General features: G+C 36.2%; 1 long non-coding RNA gene across 2 annotated transcripts in view; it reads left to right on the forward strand.

Annotated features, from left to right (window-relative positions):
- The first annotated feature begins 759 nt into the window (after nucleotides 1-759).
- Nucleotides 760-16,339, forward strand: part of LOC130218879 (uncharacterized) — a 76,130-nt gene continuing 60,550 nt past the window's right edge. The window contains exons 1-2 of one of the 2 annotated variants that reach the window (XR_008836005.1): nucleotides 760-956; nucleotides 7,103-7,454. This is a non-coding gene — a long non-coding RNA (uncharacterized LOC130218879). The remainder of the gene's footprint in view (nucleotides 957-7,102; nucleotides 7,455-16,339) is intronic. The other variant, XR_008836006.1, reaches the window with a different exon arrangement.

Here is a 16,339-nt window from a genome sequence, read left to right on the forward strand (position 1 = left end):
TCACTTTTAACATTAGTGCACTCTATAAAATCCTGGGGTGTCATAACTAGGGCAAGACAGAATCTGTGGCCATTTTTTGTTATTTCTGCAGAGAATTTAATAGAAAAAAATCTGCGGATTTATGCGGAATGATTTTGGGAGAATCATAACTAAAACTTAAAATATGAAAAAAATATAAATTTTTAAACTTTTTTTTATGTTTACAATGCAAATCTAACTAGATCCAGTTATTTATTAAACAAAGCAAATGAAAATATGACTAAACAGAAAATATGACTTTACAAACTGTGTTGTAAATAAATCATGTGGACATTTTAATATTTCTATTGTATATCACAATATTGCTGAAATTAATTTAAAAACTGAATAAATAACAATTTACACACGTTTACACAAGTAAATAAATAGACTCAATCTGAAAATCTGTGGAAATCTGTGGATTTCTGCTCATACAGATTTTTGTTGGCCTAGTCATAACCATCATTGGGTCAAATATGGATAAGTTTTAACTATTGCGTTAAAAACTGTCATTTAAATTTAATTGAAATTACCCCAATTGAAAAACGAACCCAACATTTGGTTTGACCTTATTTGACCCAATTAGTGCTATGAACGTTTTTGTGTAATCATGATATTATATAAAATTAACCCAATGTTGGGTTTGTCCATATTTAACCCAATTTTAGACTATACCAGCATTTTTTGCCTGGAGATCGCGAATTATGTAGCCAGAAGTATGTATGGCTGCATTTCGTCTTTAAAAAATGCTACGGTGCAGTATGACACAGTTTCTTTTTGAGTTCTCAGCTCACCGCTTACTTCCATATGGATGGCTTTCCCACCATTACCAGTTTGTCCAGTTTGCTCGCCATGTACTTTGGCGGACTTTAGATGCAAAGAGGAGCTGACCATGAAGCCAGGATTTGAGTTCAGTGAAGAACGGTTCCAGAAAAAAGGTAAGACAAAAACAAATGCCAAAAAAATTAAACAAGTAAATAACAGGGTGAGAATGTGGTAAAATCTGAAAATGTTGTAAAAATAATGCTGCCTTGAGGGTTTTTCTTTTTCTGAATTGCTTTTTAAAAATGTTGGTTGGGTTCAGAAAAGTGGGTGGGCGGGTCAGTCGGTGCTTTTGAAAACACTATTGGTTGGGTTTAGGGTAGATCAGTAGGTTGGTCATTTAGTCAGTCATTTAGTCAGTCAGTCGATAGTGACCTCTGGTGGATTTACGCAAGAACAGCAGGCACGAATGGCACTCGCGAGAGAAATTTAAGATCTCAAAAAGCTTACACAATAGTCTCTGGTGAATTTGCGAAAACAAAAACTGCTAGAAAACGTACCTCCGGGGATGTATTTGGCAATCTCTAGAAATGTATATAGGGGTATGTAATCAGAATTAGCCTGGGTTGATTTTAGAGTGCAATAATAATTGCTTAAAAAATTAATACTTCAAACTAATGAGATTATTATTTTTTTTAATTAAACAAATTGATCTCATTTCAAATGAGTCTACTTTTACAACAGCAGAGATATTGTGAGAGAACTGAAGAGAACTGGGCCAATCTCCATGTGAGTTTTGTTCTCTTACTGCAAACCCCTTTATTGCGAGTTGTTGTGTAAAGCCTCACCTGAATCTTCCCTTCCCCCTGAGAGCTTGAAAACGTCCTCGGTTATTGTCTGATGTACTGTCTCCGCATCAGTTGATGTGTCTAATGAGGTTTGCGAGGCGCTCAGGTAAATCTGGCACTGCAGGACCAGCGAGTCCAGTGTCAGTGACTGATAACTGTGGACAGATCTCAAGCGAACAGGAGGTAATTACAGCAGCCAAAAAAGAAGAAAGAAAGAAAAAAAGATAGAGACAGAAAGGAAAAGTGGAAGTGGGAGTCTTGTGAAATATTCTCATTACAGGTCATCGCGGTAATTACCTGACACCTACAGATGGAGTTGCCTCTTAATCAAAAGAATGAATCATTACCGATATTGATTCAAACTAAGATGTTTGAAGTAATGACCGCACTAAGTCCGGCCAAAAATGGAGGAGGAAGAAAAAAAAAAATCACCGTAATTTCCAGCAACTTCCCCCTTAGCCGTCGTTCCTGCTCTAAATAATAATGGAATGTCTTACTTCATTCCAGTGTAATGGCAGGAAAATGAGCATGGCAGCTGCGACTAAATTGCCCCTGTCTAATCTGCATAGATTGCAGGGCAAGAATAAAGTCAGACAGGATTTGATTTCTAATTTCTGCACTCTCTATTCATAACAGCCCATAATTCACGTCCTTTTATGAATGAAATGAGCTAGATTGAATGCAGTTACGGCCTAAAATATCGTACTGTTGACTGACTGTGATCCATCAGCGTTGTTTTTTTTCTTCTTCTTGTTTATACTTCAGCTTTTAGGCTTGGAATTAAATTACCAGAATTTCCGCTATGACAGCACTGGAAGCTTTCCCCGCACCAAAGTTCATACAAATCTATATCTTGTTAACTTGCAACTTTTAATTGAACACAGCCTGTCAAAGATCCACACGTAATTGGATGTCACCTGGATTTTTTTTGTCTCTCTCGCTTTGACCTAATGAAGATTAGCCTGTTTCTTTGTGAGTGGCTGGTGTCATATAGATGTGAGACGTTCCCTGTGGTACACCAAGGCCAGACTGTCTTCTCTCGTTGCTTATTTCCACCTTGATGTGGAAAATGACACCTAACGAGGTTAGTTAGTCAGGGGAGAGAACTCTGCTTCTTTATGGACGTGGGTTAATATTGGAGAATGTCATTAGCTGTTGTATAATTACGCCAAGCTGGGAAACATTCACTTGAACTCTTGAATGCAAAGTTAATTAGAAATTCCTTAAGATGGGTCATTGAGTCAATTAATTAACATTGCTTGTGGGAGAAACCGTTAAAGGGATAGTTCATTAAGTCACCATTTATTCACTACGATGCTGTATATCCTTTTTAGAGCACATAAGCAGAATGAAAATTGTAAAAAAAATAAATAAATAAAATGAAAACATAAAAGCTTTTTTTGTACTTTACATTTTCAGACAATACAGTCTTTGGTTTCGATCTAATAAAAATTGCTAAATGCTTTAATAAAACGGGCGGTTCATTCCGCTGTGGTGACCCCTGATACATAAAGGGACTAAGCCGAAGGAAAATGAATAAATAAAACATTAATAAAATGAAAAATAATAAAAATTGTAGCATAGCGGCACGGTGGCTCAGTGGTTAGCACTTTCGCCTTACAGCAAGAAGGTCGCTGGATCGAGTCTCAGTTGGGCCAATTGACATTCCTGTGTGGAGTTTGCATGTTCTTACCGTGTTAGTGTGGGATTTCTTCGGGTGCTCCAGTTTCCCCAACAGTCCAAAGACATGCGTTATAGGTGAATTGAATAAACTACATTGGCCTGAGTGTATGAGTGTGAATGTGATACAGTGAATAGTTGGTGAATAGCCAAAGGTAAATTTACCATTTACCACTTGAAAACTGTCGGTTTCTTTGGATTTATTCACTGATAAATAAATTAATTTATATATATATATATATATATATATATATATATATATATATATATATATATATATATATATATATATATATATATATATATTATCTATTTACGCAGTGGCGCAGTGGGTAGCATGTTCGCCTCACAGCAAGAAGGTTGCTGGTTTGAGCCTTGCCTGGATCAGTTGGCGTTTCTGTGTGGAGTTTGCATGTTCTCCCCGTGATTGCGTGGGTTTCCTCCGGATGCTCCGATTTCCCCAACAAGTCCAAAGACGTGGTATATGTGAATTAGGTAGGCTAAATTCTCCCTAGTGTATGTGTGTGAACGAATGTGTATGGGTGTTTCCCTGTGATGGGTTGTGGCTGGAAGGGCACAACTGCGTAAAACATATGCTGGATAAGTTGGCGGTTCATTCCGCTGTGGCAACCCCGTATTAATAAAGTGACTAAGTTGAAAAGAAAGTTATTGAATTTTAATTCAATAAAATGATTAATTATTTTATTCATTTTTTTCAGAATTTTTTATCCGATTACGATTTGACTATTGTGTAAAATTTGAAATGTTCATTCATGTGTATTTAATAGTAAACAGTAATACAAAGGAAGGATTTATAGCCTTTATTCATGCCTTGCTGCTATAGTGAACTATCATGCCACATCAGAGAGCATCTAAACAGCATTTATTGTTTGCCTTACCACATCAGTGTTGAGTGTAATGAGTTACTAGTTAGTCTAACTAGTTGCTGTTGACAATTTTTAACAGACTTAGTTTCACATATGGCATTTTTTTAACAACCCTGTATTTATTCGGCACACATGCATAGTGGAACCAAAAGACCTGTTTTGGCCTTGTGCATGTACTATTACACCCCTGATAATCAGTTCTGTGATATTTAAAAAGTATGTACTGATTAAAGCAGGTCCAGACTGAGACTGAGAGGAATTACGCAGATGAGACCTGCGTATGATTATACTTCACAAACACTTTATTGATTACCGTTAGGTAGGCTTGTAATCACAGCATCCACAGGCCATTTGATTAGACAGATAACCTCTAGAGTGCAAATGAAGTTTGTGATGAGAGGCCTTAATTTGATAGCCGTTTGAGAATAATGCACCTGCAGTATCAACAGATTATTGTCTCAGATCTTTGATTAGAAGAGAAGAGCATATCCTTTATTCTGTTTCTGCAGCTCTGCTTTCCATCTATAAGCATGTAAGAAAAATATATTTAAAGAAATGCTATAAGAGGTTTAAGACATATAGTGTTAGACCTTTCTTTCTTTTTGTTCTGTGTGTTTTAAGGGGACTGTAAAGTAGTTTGGAACTTCCCTATGATGCCTGTAAATGAGCCATTGTAAAGGTTTACTCCTAAGGCTCTATTTTAGCGATCTAGGTGCAAAGTCTAAAGAGCATGGCGCAAAAGCATTAAGAGCCTGTCCGAATCCCCTTTTGCTAATTTAAGGATGGGAAAGTATGCTCTGCACCCCAGCGCATGGTCTAACAGGGTTATGCTTATTCTCTTTAAGAGTTATGGGTCTTGAGCATAACCGGCATTAAACTAATCAGAGTCTCATCTCACATTCCCTTTAAAGAGTCAGGTGTGTCGCACCATGGCACATTTGCTATTTACATGGCGGACATTGTAAGTGGAAAAAACTGAATGCTTCACTAGCGAGAAAAGAGTGAAACAGACCGTCTGCAGCACGAGGATAAAAAACGAGCCTTCTCCATTTGGCCTCTTAACTTTCTCTTTCTCTTTACTTTTACTCTTTACTCCTTTACTTTCCTGGATTTGCCTACATATATAATTTTGTTTGTTAAGCACAGATTTGTTTCAAAACTATTTCTAAATTTAGCTCTAATTTCCAGCAATGAATAAATGAACAATAATAACGAAGTGTGGTCAAAAAAGTTGTATCCAAACACTCGTCCTATTCTTATGCCCCATATGGTGATGGCTACGTCTCCAAAACCCGACAGGTGGACAAATCTAAACTTTTTTTTATTAAAACAAAAATAAATATGCATGTAATAAATACTGCTAATAATAATAACATTATACACATGCAAATTGTCATGAATGAAATGAAAAAAGCATGGAGGCATGAAGAAGGCTTGTAGGTAGTGATTTTTATATTTATGTAGAAAATAATAATTTTTGTAACATTTTAATCCTTAAATTTTTTCATAAGTAAAGATATTTGTGTATTGCTGTTCATCCTGTGTGTATTAAGTAACTAACATAACTAATGCTGGACTTTAGACCTGCTTTCAGTTGGTCAATGGCACAGTCTATTTCAGTTCTTCAAAATAGCAATGCACCAACAATGCGCCTTAACACTCCTCTATTTTAGACCAGCACACCCATGAGTCCACAAAGTTGCGCAAATAAATTTGCTAATTAAACATCGTGGTGTAAAACGTGAAAATTACGCTTGCGTTGGTCTGAAAATAGCAACAAATCGTGCCAAATACACATTGCGCCTTATTGCGCCGGGTGTATGATAGGGGCCTTAATGTGTTCATTTAATGAATTCATTGTGGTTGTGTTTTTATTTATTAATTCCAGGTTCATCATGCTCTTACTAAGATTTAATCTAATATTTTCTTTAGTTTTCTTAAAACATATATTTCTGTATGTTTCAATGTGTGTGTGTTTTATTTTATTTGTTAAAGTACTCATATTGTGCAAAAATTTTAACATTAAATATGTGTCAAATATTGCAAAATCCAACCACTGGGTTAAACATATACAATATAAACATATCATTTTTAATATAAACTTCTGCACATTTTAAGCTATTACAAGAAATTACAAAAATTTTGTTTATACAGTATAGCATCCCGATAAAAATAGTTACATTTGTCCCAGATTTCCCATTAGTAGAGCTCAAGTTTCATTAAACTCAAAGCTAAAAAAAAAAACAGTTTGTTAGATGCGTTGTGTTATTTTTATGGCCACTCAGAGTTCCATATCAAAGACTTGTCAGTGTGTTCTATGAAGTGATTGTCTAATCATGTTTGGAGGCTGTTATTTGTAGTTTCATGGTTCACGCTGTAAATCGGCTGTAAATTAACAGCTCTAATCCCTTAAATTGGTCATTTTCATATGAAAATTGCACCATTATATCATGTCTATCCATTCAAAGCGAACAAAACAAGAGCAGGAAAACAGATTATATATCCCATTTGCATTTTCAAAGCCTTATGCGTGAAACCAGCCGTGAGAAATGTACCCCTGGCATAATGGCTGGCGATTAATGGCTCCTAAATGTCATGCATGTTTACTTCGACATGTTGCCCGCTCCGAGCGCTCTGTCTAGCTATGAATGGCAAGTTCTGTCGGAGGTTGATCAACAACCCGATGAAGCGAAGCAACAGTGTTGCAATTTTCATTAAGTGCCCCGTCCAATTTTGTGGAACACGATCAACACGTGCCCCAAATATTCACAGGCGGGTTGCTGTGCTCCAGGCAAGCAGAGGCTTGTATAAATATTGCCTCGTTCTCTTCAGTGGATTCTGACATGCATAAACACACGCTGTGTGCTTAATTAGACCAAATGTGCTATAATTCCATAAACAATGTAGGTAACGAGGAGCCGATGCGTGTCCGTGCAGCTGTGCAGCAGAAGTAACCAGAAGAACAGGAGGCTGGAGAAGGAGAGAAGTCTTCAACACAGCTGGAACGGCAGCTGTTAGCAGGCAGTGCACAATGCTCAATCTCACACTTGTTTCTCCTTTCCCATGAGCCTTCACACCCACCCCAGTTACACTCCACTCTGACCTGCCACTGCCTTGAAGAAGAGAGAAACGTTGCACCTCATCACTGAACGCGGCCTCCTGGAACCAGAAACAAGCTGTTGACACACCTGTGAGAAAGCTTTCAGACATGCAGAGTGTGATGTGGCCTGTCAATGAAGTGACCCGGAACCTGATTCAGGTACTGTACCTTTAAGAGCACCAAAATTGTTCTTCAATTAATATTAACGTACACTCTAAAAATATTGGTTCCTTATAAATAGTAAACAGCAGTTTCATATTTATTTATTTATTATTTATTTATTTTTCACATTGCTTTACAGTGTTGTTTCTGTATTGTAGGCCTTGAAAGTGTATACATGTCCCATAGTGAGTTGTGAAAGAGTATTCTAGTATGTGTGGCTGCACGTGTGCACTGCAGCCAGGGGTCTGAGGCCATATATTTCACTGAGAAAATGAGCTCTCATCTGTGCCTAGTGATTCTACTCATAAATAAGCAAAGGGATGATTCACCCTTTGCCTGCACTCTGCATGTTAATAATACATTGTTATTTTGGGCCAGTTTGTTGCCACCATGGCTGGCCAGTTTCTTTTCTTTTGTTTAGAGAACACCCTTTCCCGTTTAATGAACACGATGGTGGCTGATTTACACAGATACGATCATTTACGATGATGACAATGAAAACCATTTCGTCTGCAGTATTGTTTAGCAAGATTTTTTGCATTTTTGTTCATACAAAATATTCTGTTATTAATGTGTTGCCCTTGGTGTGTAGTAGTTTTTTTTTGTTTGTGCCTCACAAAGGTTGAGAGGATAAAATAAATGTGATATTTATGTTATCTTCAGATGCTTCACAGTGGTACTCTTGAGTTGTTTTTTAGCAAATGTCCATGCAGTTGCGTGTTCCAGTTGGTTGTGAATGTCTTGCTTTGCATATTCAGAGATGTTCCAAGCATTCGCTATGATGTTCTCTGTGGTTCCTAGGGTGTTTCTGGGCAGAAGCTTAAGCCTTCCATGCAGTTGGATTTTATTGATGGTTGCCAGGGTGTTTCTATGCAGTTGCTAAAGTGCACTTAGTTGTTGCTGTGTGTCGCTAGTATGTTCTGGGTAGTTGCCAGAGTAATGCTCTGTGGTTAATAAAATGCTCTGTGTTGTTGCTAAAAGTTAGGAGAGTGTTTCTCTGCAGTTTCTAAGGCGTTCTGCATTGTTATAAGGGGTGTGCGATATGGGCAAAAGAAATCGATCAAAATTTTCTTGAACATTATTGCGATTTTAATCACGATTTTGACACACAGAGACGTTCTACAGTGTAAATCTGCAACATATTTCTTAAGGAAAACAATTAGATCTTCATCAAAGACCTTTAACGTGTCTCTAAAACAGACATAAAGCAAATATATATAAATCACCTAGTAAAGGTGTAACAATTTGTCTCTAGAACTGACCTATGGCCAAACAAATATACTGTGTGTGTGTGTGTGTGTGTAGCATCAAACACAAGTAAGGCTCCGACGTTCTGTTTGACCACATGTCGGAAGTAGTTGCGTGCCCTATTGGATGTGTCCACAGATTTGTTTTTGCCATGCGTAGATATTAGACCGCTTTGTGACACATATTGCGTCTTTTGCATGCACAAGTTCAGAATGAAGCGCACTGCGAGTCACATAACAAGAACTGAGCGATCAGCTTCATACTTTGTATAGAATATACACATTTCAGTAGACTAATTACCTCAGGCGAACACAGAACACCCAAACACCCAGTGCTTTTTAATATTCTCCATAAATAAAACTTGTATCAGAACTACAGCAATGTTTTGTTAGTTTGTTATCCTCTGGGAAAACAGTTGGTGGGTGCCGTTCAATGACAAAAGAACATGCTCAGAGCATGTTGAATGTTGAAGGAAGTGATGCACCTCGCTGTTTTAGATGCGGTATGTGACTCACAGGTCTTAGAAATTACCTGATTCTGCAATACAACAGCCTTTCTCCATCCAAAGTAATTCCACACCCCAGATGTTGACTTTTTTGGGCACCAAGTCCTCCTGTGCTGAACATTTCCAATCAAATGCATAACAAATTTTACCACATGATATTCACATTTTAGCATCAAATATGTAGGCAAAATAACAAAAAGAAAGAAAGAAGGAGAGATGTTCACTTTTGGATAGGCAAGATCGAGACAGAGGTGCACTTTCTGCTTCACTGCCAACACTTTAAATCAACCCCTGACACATATTTCAACAAACTCACAAACTACAGAGAGAAGTTTCTAAACATGACTGAAGAGGAACAAATGAAAATTATTCTAGGAGAGGGACAGACAGCATCACTGGCTGCCAGATATGTGTGGATGTGCCACAGCCTGAGAGACAGTAGATAAACTCAATTATATGTGTGTGTGTGTGTGTGTGTCATGTGTGTATTACTGTATGCTTCCCTACTGTCTACCACAGTGACCCTTTGTCTGTGTGTGTTTTTATGTCAAACACTGTTGTCTGAAATGTTCACGTTCTTATTTCTACATTGTTTATTTCAGTTTAAATTATTATGATATTTTGTTTCTATTCTTTATTTTGATATGCTATTGTAGTTTTATGTTTGTCTTCCTACTTCAAAGAAGTACTAGCTCAACCTTTTTCACTTCGGGGCCCACTTCTTTCCCCGATCAATTTTTGAAGGCCCACCTGTCTGACATTTTCTCCAAAATGTTTGCATGAATGCTTGTTGTGCCTTCTGTTATTTTCTATTATCAGCATTTTATAATATATATATATATATATATATATATATATATATATATATATATATATATATATATATATATATATATATATATATATATATATATATATATATAATTTTTTTATTATTTAATTGTAAACATTATAAAACTAAAACTATATATTTATAATTTTATATATTAGAAAAAACATACACAGATTCTAGGAAAACCACTGGTCAACAGGGAGATTGCAAAAAACCAGCTTCTGCTTTAAACTGTACTGACTGAATATCTACTAATAAATATCTTCTATTCAAAAATATACAGACAAATATAAAATACAGTAAAACACCCTAAATCTCTTAAAATGCATCAATCTGATGGCGGATGAGTTTGCAGCTGGATATTATTGGGAGATCGCTGACAGGAACAGTGAACAGGTCCGCCAGTACTGCGTCTGAAGCTCATGTGCAAATTTATTTTACATTCTATGGCAGAAACACCATTGAGCCGCTCTAGATCCTGCTGTATGGGTGTGCGTCTGTTATAAAACGCTCACAGGACATTCGATTGGACAACTATGCAGATATATTAAATTGTTCACACAAAAATACACAAAGAGATATTTTCACTTCTCACATAGTGTGTGAATGAACAGACTTACGTGTACTATGTGGACCATGATGCTGTTTTTGCGCTGAGTTAATATAGAATATTAATAATGAAATTCAAAAATTATAGTATAGTATTATCATTTTTTATATATAAATCACGCGGGATTGCTGAAGCCCACTAGTGGGCTGCGGCCCACCGGTTGAGAGTCCCTGTTGTGTGGTTATCAAGGCATTGCTCTACAATTCCTATATTTTATTAGTGGTTTCTGGGATGTTGTGTTTTTGCTGTGTCTAAAGAAATGTATAATCAAAACCATGATCTGAGATATCATTCATGTTTGTCTCATAAACTGTACAAGATGACTTGCATAATTTAAAAGTTACAGTTAGAGCTTTTATCAAGTCCATAACTCTGAGAACATGCAAGAGTAATGATGTTTGTCACAGCGAGCACCACTAAAAATGAAGTTGCTGTTGTTACTTAAAGACCTTTCTGTACGTACAGCATGCATACAAAATCAAACACACCAATGCTCGTGATTTGTACATTTCTGCATCTCCAGAAAAGAGCTGATTGCTCTTCTGTTTGATCATCCAATGAACTTCTATACTCCACAACCCCTATTTTTCTTTCACTGCCAATCGCGCACACACATATAGACACCCTTAAGTAGAAATGTGTCTCGGATGTTAGTGAATGCCATGGAATAAATAATAGGCAAAAAAAAAAAAAAAAACTGAAAAAGGCCCAGGCTCTGTTGGCTAAACAAATAGACCTTTAAGACTGCTCTTTGAAATGGCCCTTCTGTGAAGAAAAGAAGCCGTTTCCCTGTGTTAATGAGGGACTGTTTGGAGATGCAGGACTCTTAGTGTGGCATTCACTCTCATCCGCAAGAGGCGAAGCAACATTAACCAACTGATTTATTATTTTTTTTAACCCAAGGATTATACATTTTAATGAGGGAAGACATGGCTTGTTAGTGGTATTAGTCATTTGCAATGTCACAGTTAAAAATACTCCTTTTTAATGCATGCACACACACACATCTTAGCCTCACATCCATGGCATAGTCATTAAAAATAAAACCACAGGCTTTTAAGATTCCAAGCCAAAGCCAAAAGTACCGGGAAGAAAGAGTCTCTTGGAAACAATGGTGTGGAATCATCATTTGTTGTTGTTTAAGCCCCGATGAGGGTTTCTAAGGTTAAGCTGGCTTTTGATGTGTTTTTAACTCATTTTAGCCTAGCAGGGGGATTAATTTTGCCCTCTTCCCGCCTCAAAAAAACCCCTCTCGAACATAAGTTCTCATTTCCAACATAGCAAGCACTTTTTATTAAAAGAAGAAGAAAAAAATGAGACCAGTATCGTCTCCTCCCTGACTTCCTGCTATAATTTGAGTTAATGAAGATGTGGTCGTAGTGCGTGTGGTCCTCTGGAAAATGATGGTACCATGAAAATATTGCCATACACTGCTTTCGTCCCTCCCAAAATTTGCTTTTTTCCCCCCTCTCTATACGCAAACTGTGCGATCCCTCTCTAGTCAGGGATGTTGACAATTACCCATGAGATTATGGTGCATTATTTTATTTCACCATTGAAAATGAAAATAACTCCAGGCCCTTCGTGCCATATACGCGCAGGCAAATGCATTACACATGTGTTCATTTTCTCACCTTGAACTCAGGCTGTTTGAAACGACATTAAGATGAGGCACACGGGCGATGGGCACACCAGCTTGGCCCTTCATTTCTGCTCTGTTTTAGGAAAGTAACCATACAGTCTCTTAGCAAATGACAGGCATTTAGGAGGATCATCGAACCAGCTGTGTGTTTGTGTGGGGGAAATTTCCACAGTCATAAAGGAGTCAGAATACATCATTCACCATAGATCTGTGTTGCATTCAAGAACACCCGCTGTTTTTTCTCCCTTTTTTATTTTATCTTGCTCTCTTGCTCTGCCTGTCTGTGTAATGGATTGGATATTTTATTCAGAAAGCTTCTGAAATCTTTCTTAAATTATGGTTATTACAGTTTTATTTTATATTTAGTTCTATAGATTTGCTTTACTTTTTATGTTAGCGTTCCTAATTTTTATTTATTTTCATAATTGTTCAGTTTTTTTCAGTAGTAGTTTTTGTTGCCAAAATGTGGTTAAAGGGTGTCATTTAAAATTACAATAATACTAATAAAAATAATAATAATAACTGTTTAAAACTTGTGTTATGACGACCTTCCAGCTAATCAAAAAAATATTGTAATTATTTGTAACTCTGGACAACAAACTGTTATGTTCCTCAGGTATATTTCTGAAAATAGCCAAAAATACATTGTATAGGTCAAAATTATCGATTTTTCTTAACCAGCATCAGGACGTGTATCCACTGTGGCACTGTTTTTGCACATTTAAGTGTTTATTAACAGTTTACATCAAAAAGAACACAAGTAATATTGACAAACTATACATCAGTCTAAACCTAAAACCCTCAAGCAGCCCTTTTTTAGCTAGTTGTTTATTAATGGGAAGCTTATAAAGAATGTATTTGCTAAATTTGTACAAGTTGTACAGAAAATGCTTATTAGATATGGAGTTTATATCATTGTAATAACATCACAAAGACACAACAATAATTTCCATATGATGAAATAACATCATAAAGACACACGCGCATTCATTGCTGTACATCAGGCTTTAATTTGAAAGTTAAGATTCCTCAGAACAACATCCCATCAAACACATTTAGTCCACTGACACAGTAGTGTTGAACTATGAGTGATTATTCATTTGTTTGTTACCGTTTCATCTGGAGACCTATTGTTTACATTGTTTATTATGTTACTTATGCTTGAAAACAGTGTCTTTGTAGTAAAAAGGAAGACAATGTCATAGCTTACAATTTTACGAATAAAAAGAGGCCACAAACTGAATAAAAAGTCAAAGTTGTAGTTATTGAAATCTAAACAAAGCACCCAAGTGCCAAAAAGTTGCATTACTCTTTAATGTAAATATCTTACGAAATGTATATCAAAACAAATGCATCTCAGCAGGCACACAACATCATAAGATGCTAAAATTAGGTTCAATTTAGGTCATGATGTCAGGTGACCAAAATTCAATGTCTAGCCAGAGTCTAAAGACAACATTATTCTGACATCCAATAGCGACAAATTACGTTGGTATTTGATTTTTAGGTTGTGTTGAAAAGTGACCAAAATCCAACGTCTGATAGATAGTCAGTGGTAACGTCCACACAACGTCAAGGTGTAACATGATTAGACGTTGATATTTGGTTGATTTTAGGTTGGACATTGGACATTGACGTCAACCTGATTTTCATTTCCAAACAAAATCCAATCCGTCCCCACAACGTTGGGGTACATTGAGGGGTACGACGTCAATATGACATCATGTTGACATCCTGTGCCTGCAGGGATGGCTAAGAAGTTTATATGGACAAATTTAAAGACTAATCTCTCAACATTTAGATTTTTTAAGCCCTCAGATTTTAGATATTGAAATAGTTTTTTCTATATAGCCATTCTTCTACCCTAATAAAGTGTGTTAATAGAAAGCGTATTTATTCAGCTCACATGTGACTTATAAACCTGAATTTTGTGGACACATTTATTTATTTTTTAGTCTGAGCCAACAAACCAATTGAACCAAACTAAGTGTGAACACTATAAAGGGCTCAGGAAATTTAATTTGCAGTTTTGCATAATTTAAAACTATACTTAGTTGATATAGTACACCACACAATGTTAGCAAAATTCACTTTTATGGGTGACATATGCATTTAAAAGGGACACCCTTTTTATTTTAGGAGGCATAATGCTCATCACACATAAGACATGTTTTTTTCTGATCAAATATTGTCTAGAATATGTTCTTGAAATCTTATGACATGTTAATTATTGTTAGTAGCAAATCATAGTTCAGCTAAAATATATTAGTTCACAAAAAAACATTAATAAAAGACAGATCTATTAACAGTATTTCTAAATATTACAATCAACCAGCTGGTAACAATATCCCTCTATCCTGAACTGTATGTAATTCAACATTGCCTTCACTAAATGTAATTTACTTCATTAAATCAGCAGGAAAGGGTAGCGGATGTGAAAAACAAACTTGCCCGTTAAAGGAACATTATAGGTAGTGGCAATCCAAACCTGAGCAGCACTCGTTAAATTGGCTTGAAAGGAGGGAAGGCAGACAGATGCGGGGCATATGCACCTGATTGGACTGTAAATGAGGGTTGAGAGATGTCTGTCTGGACCACGCTGAGCTCAGATTGGGCCACTCTATGCTGATTACCAACTGCAGCTTTATGGTATCTGAATGTGAACTTGTATGCAGGGTCATGGGCTGCGCTCATTTCCAGACAAAGAATCATGCATGGGGAAGCCTAACTAGTTCTGATTAGTGAAGAGAGGATGGGGAGAAATGTAAAACCACTCCACGACCCTACCTAGGTCACGACTGGCCTTTGGGGAAGCTTTCTTTCACCTTTTCTTATGCAGTTGAACCTGAATGTTCATCTTGAGTATTTGTCAAGATCAAGCTCATTTGAACGATGTCTGGAAATTAGCATATCAGGCTCATCTGAGTGACTAAGAATAGGTGTGTGAAAAGTAAAATGTATAGAAGAACAAATGTAAAATTGAAAGTCATAAAAGTATTAATGTGTGTTAAACGGCATAACAAATATCACCAGAAACCACCTAATGTTATAATTAAATCACAGAATTTTATGATTTCATTCAGTAACATGTACAATTAACTGTATTAATGGTTGTAAAGACTTTTTTTATATATATAATTACCCATTTATTTATATAATTTTAAGCACAAATAACAACATTATATTATATTATATTATATTATATTATATTATATTATATTATATTATATTATATTATATTATATTATATTATATTATATTATATACAACAGTTCTGTCTGGTACTTGAATCTGATTGGCTGATAGTCGTGCGATATTCTGCAAATAGCAGCACTTGTCCAGCCTTTTCACCCTTCACCCTTGTGTATTACTCCGCCCACATACAGCGACAAGCAGAGGACACTACAGTTTGACAGATATTACAGCAGTTGGACAACATATTGTACTTTTGAGGCTTTTTTGGTCGAGAATGTAGTTGTTTAGAATGTAACTACATTTATTTATAAGGATAGTGCCTATTTTTAAATATTTATTATTTCTGAGAGACAGCACGTCAGCGGCCATTAGCCTGTCAATGAGCAGGCCAAAGACGGCTGATGTTGTCCATCCACTAGCTGGTGGCAGAGACAGCATAATAAGCCCTTAGAGGAGGCGTAATTTTAAACTACAGCTGATCAAAGCGTTATAAAACTGGTAGGTGACTTTTTAAGTCGATCTATCTCTTTTGTATGTTGTAGTGCTGAATTTATACCATAGTAATCTGGTAGCGTTTGCTTTGCTTTGGCTTTTTCATAATTAATTATTGTGATATTCCAGTTGCAACAAAAAATACTGCAAATGTCTCTAGATTGATGGCATTTCATGCCGTTCAGCCTTATAATCTTCAAATGTGAGCAAAATCACCTATTTTGTCATGACTTTAGATATTACGCTAGAAAATCATTAAAATACTAGCTCTAAGTATGTTGGTGAAATTAGCAACAGTTTCTGCTGTTCTGACATTAGCTGCAGATGTGAATGAATGAAAGAAAAAAGTAGTTCCTCA

The sequence above is a fragment of the Danio aesculapii genome, chromosome 24, assembly GCF_903798145.1.
Source record: "Danio aesculapii chromosome 24, fDanAes4.1, whole genome shotgun sequence".
Classification (NCBI taxonomy): Eukaryota; Metazoa; Chordata; class Actinopteri; order Cypriniformes; family Danionidae; genus Danio; species Danio aesculapii.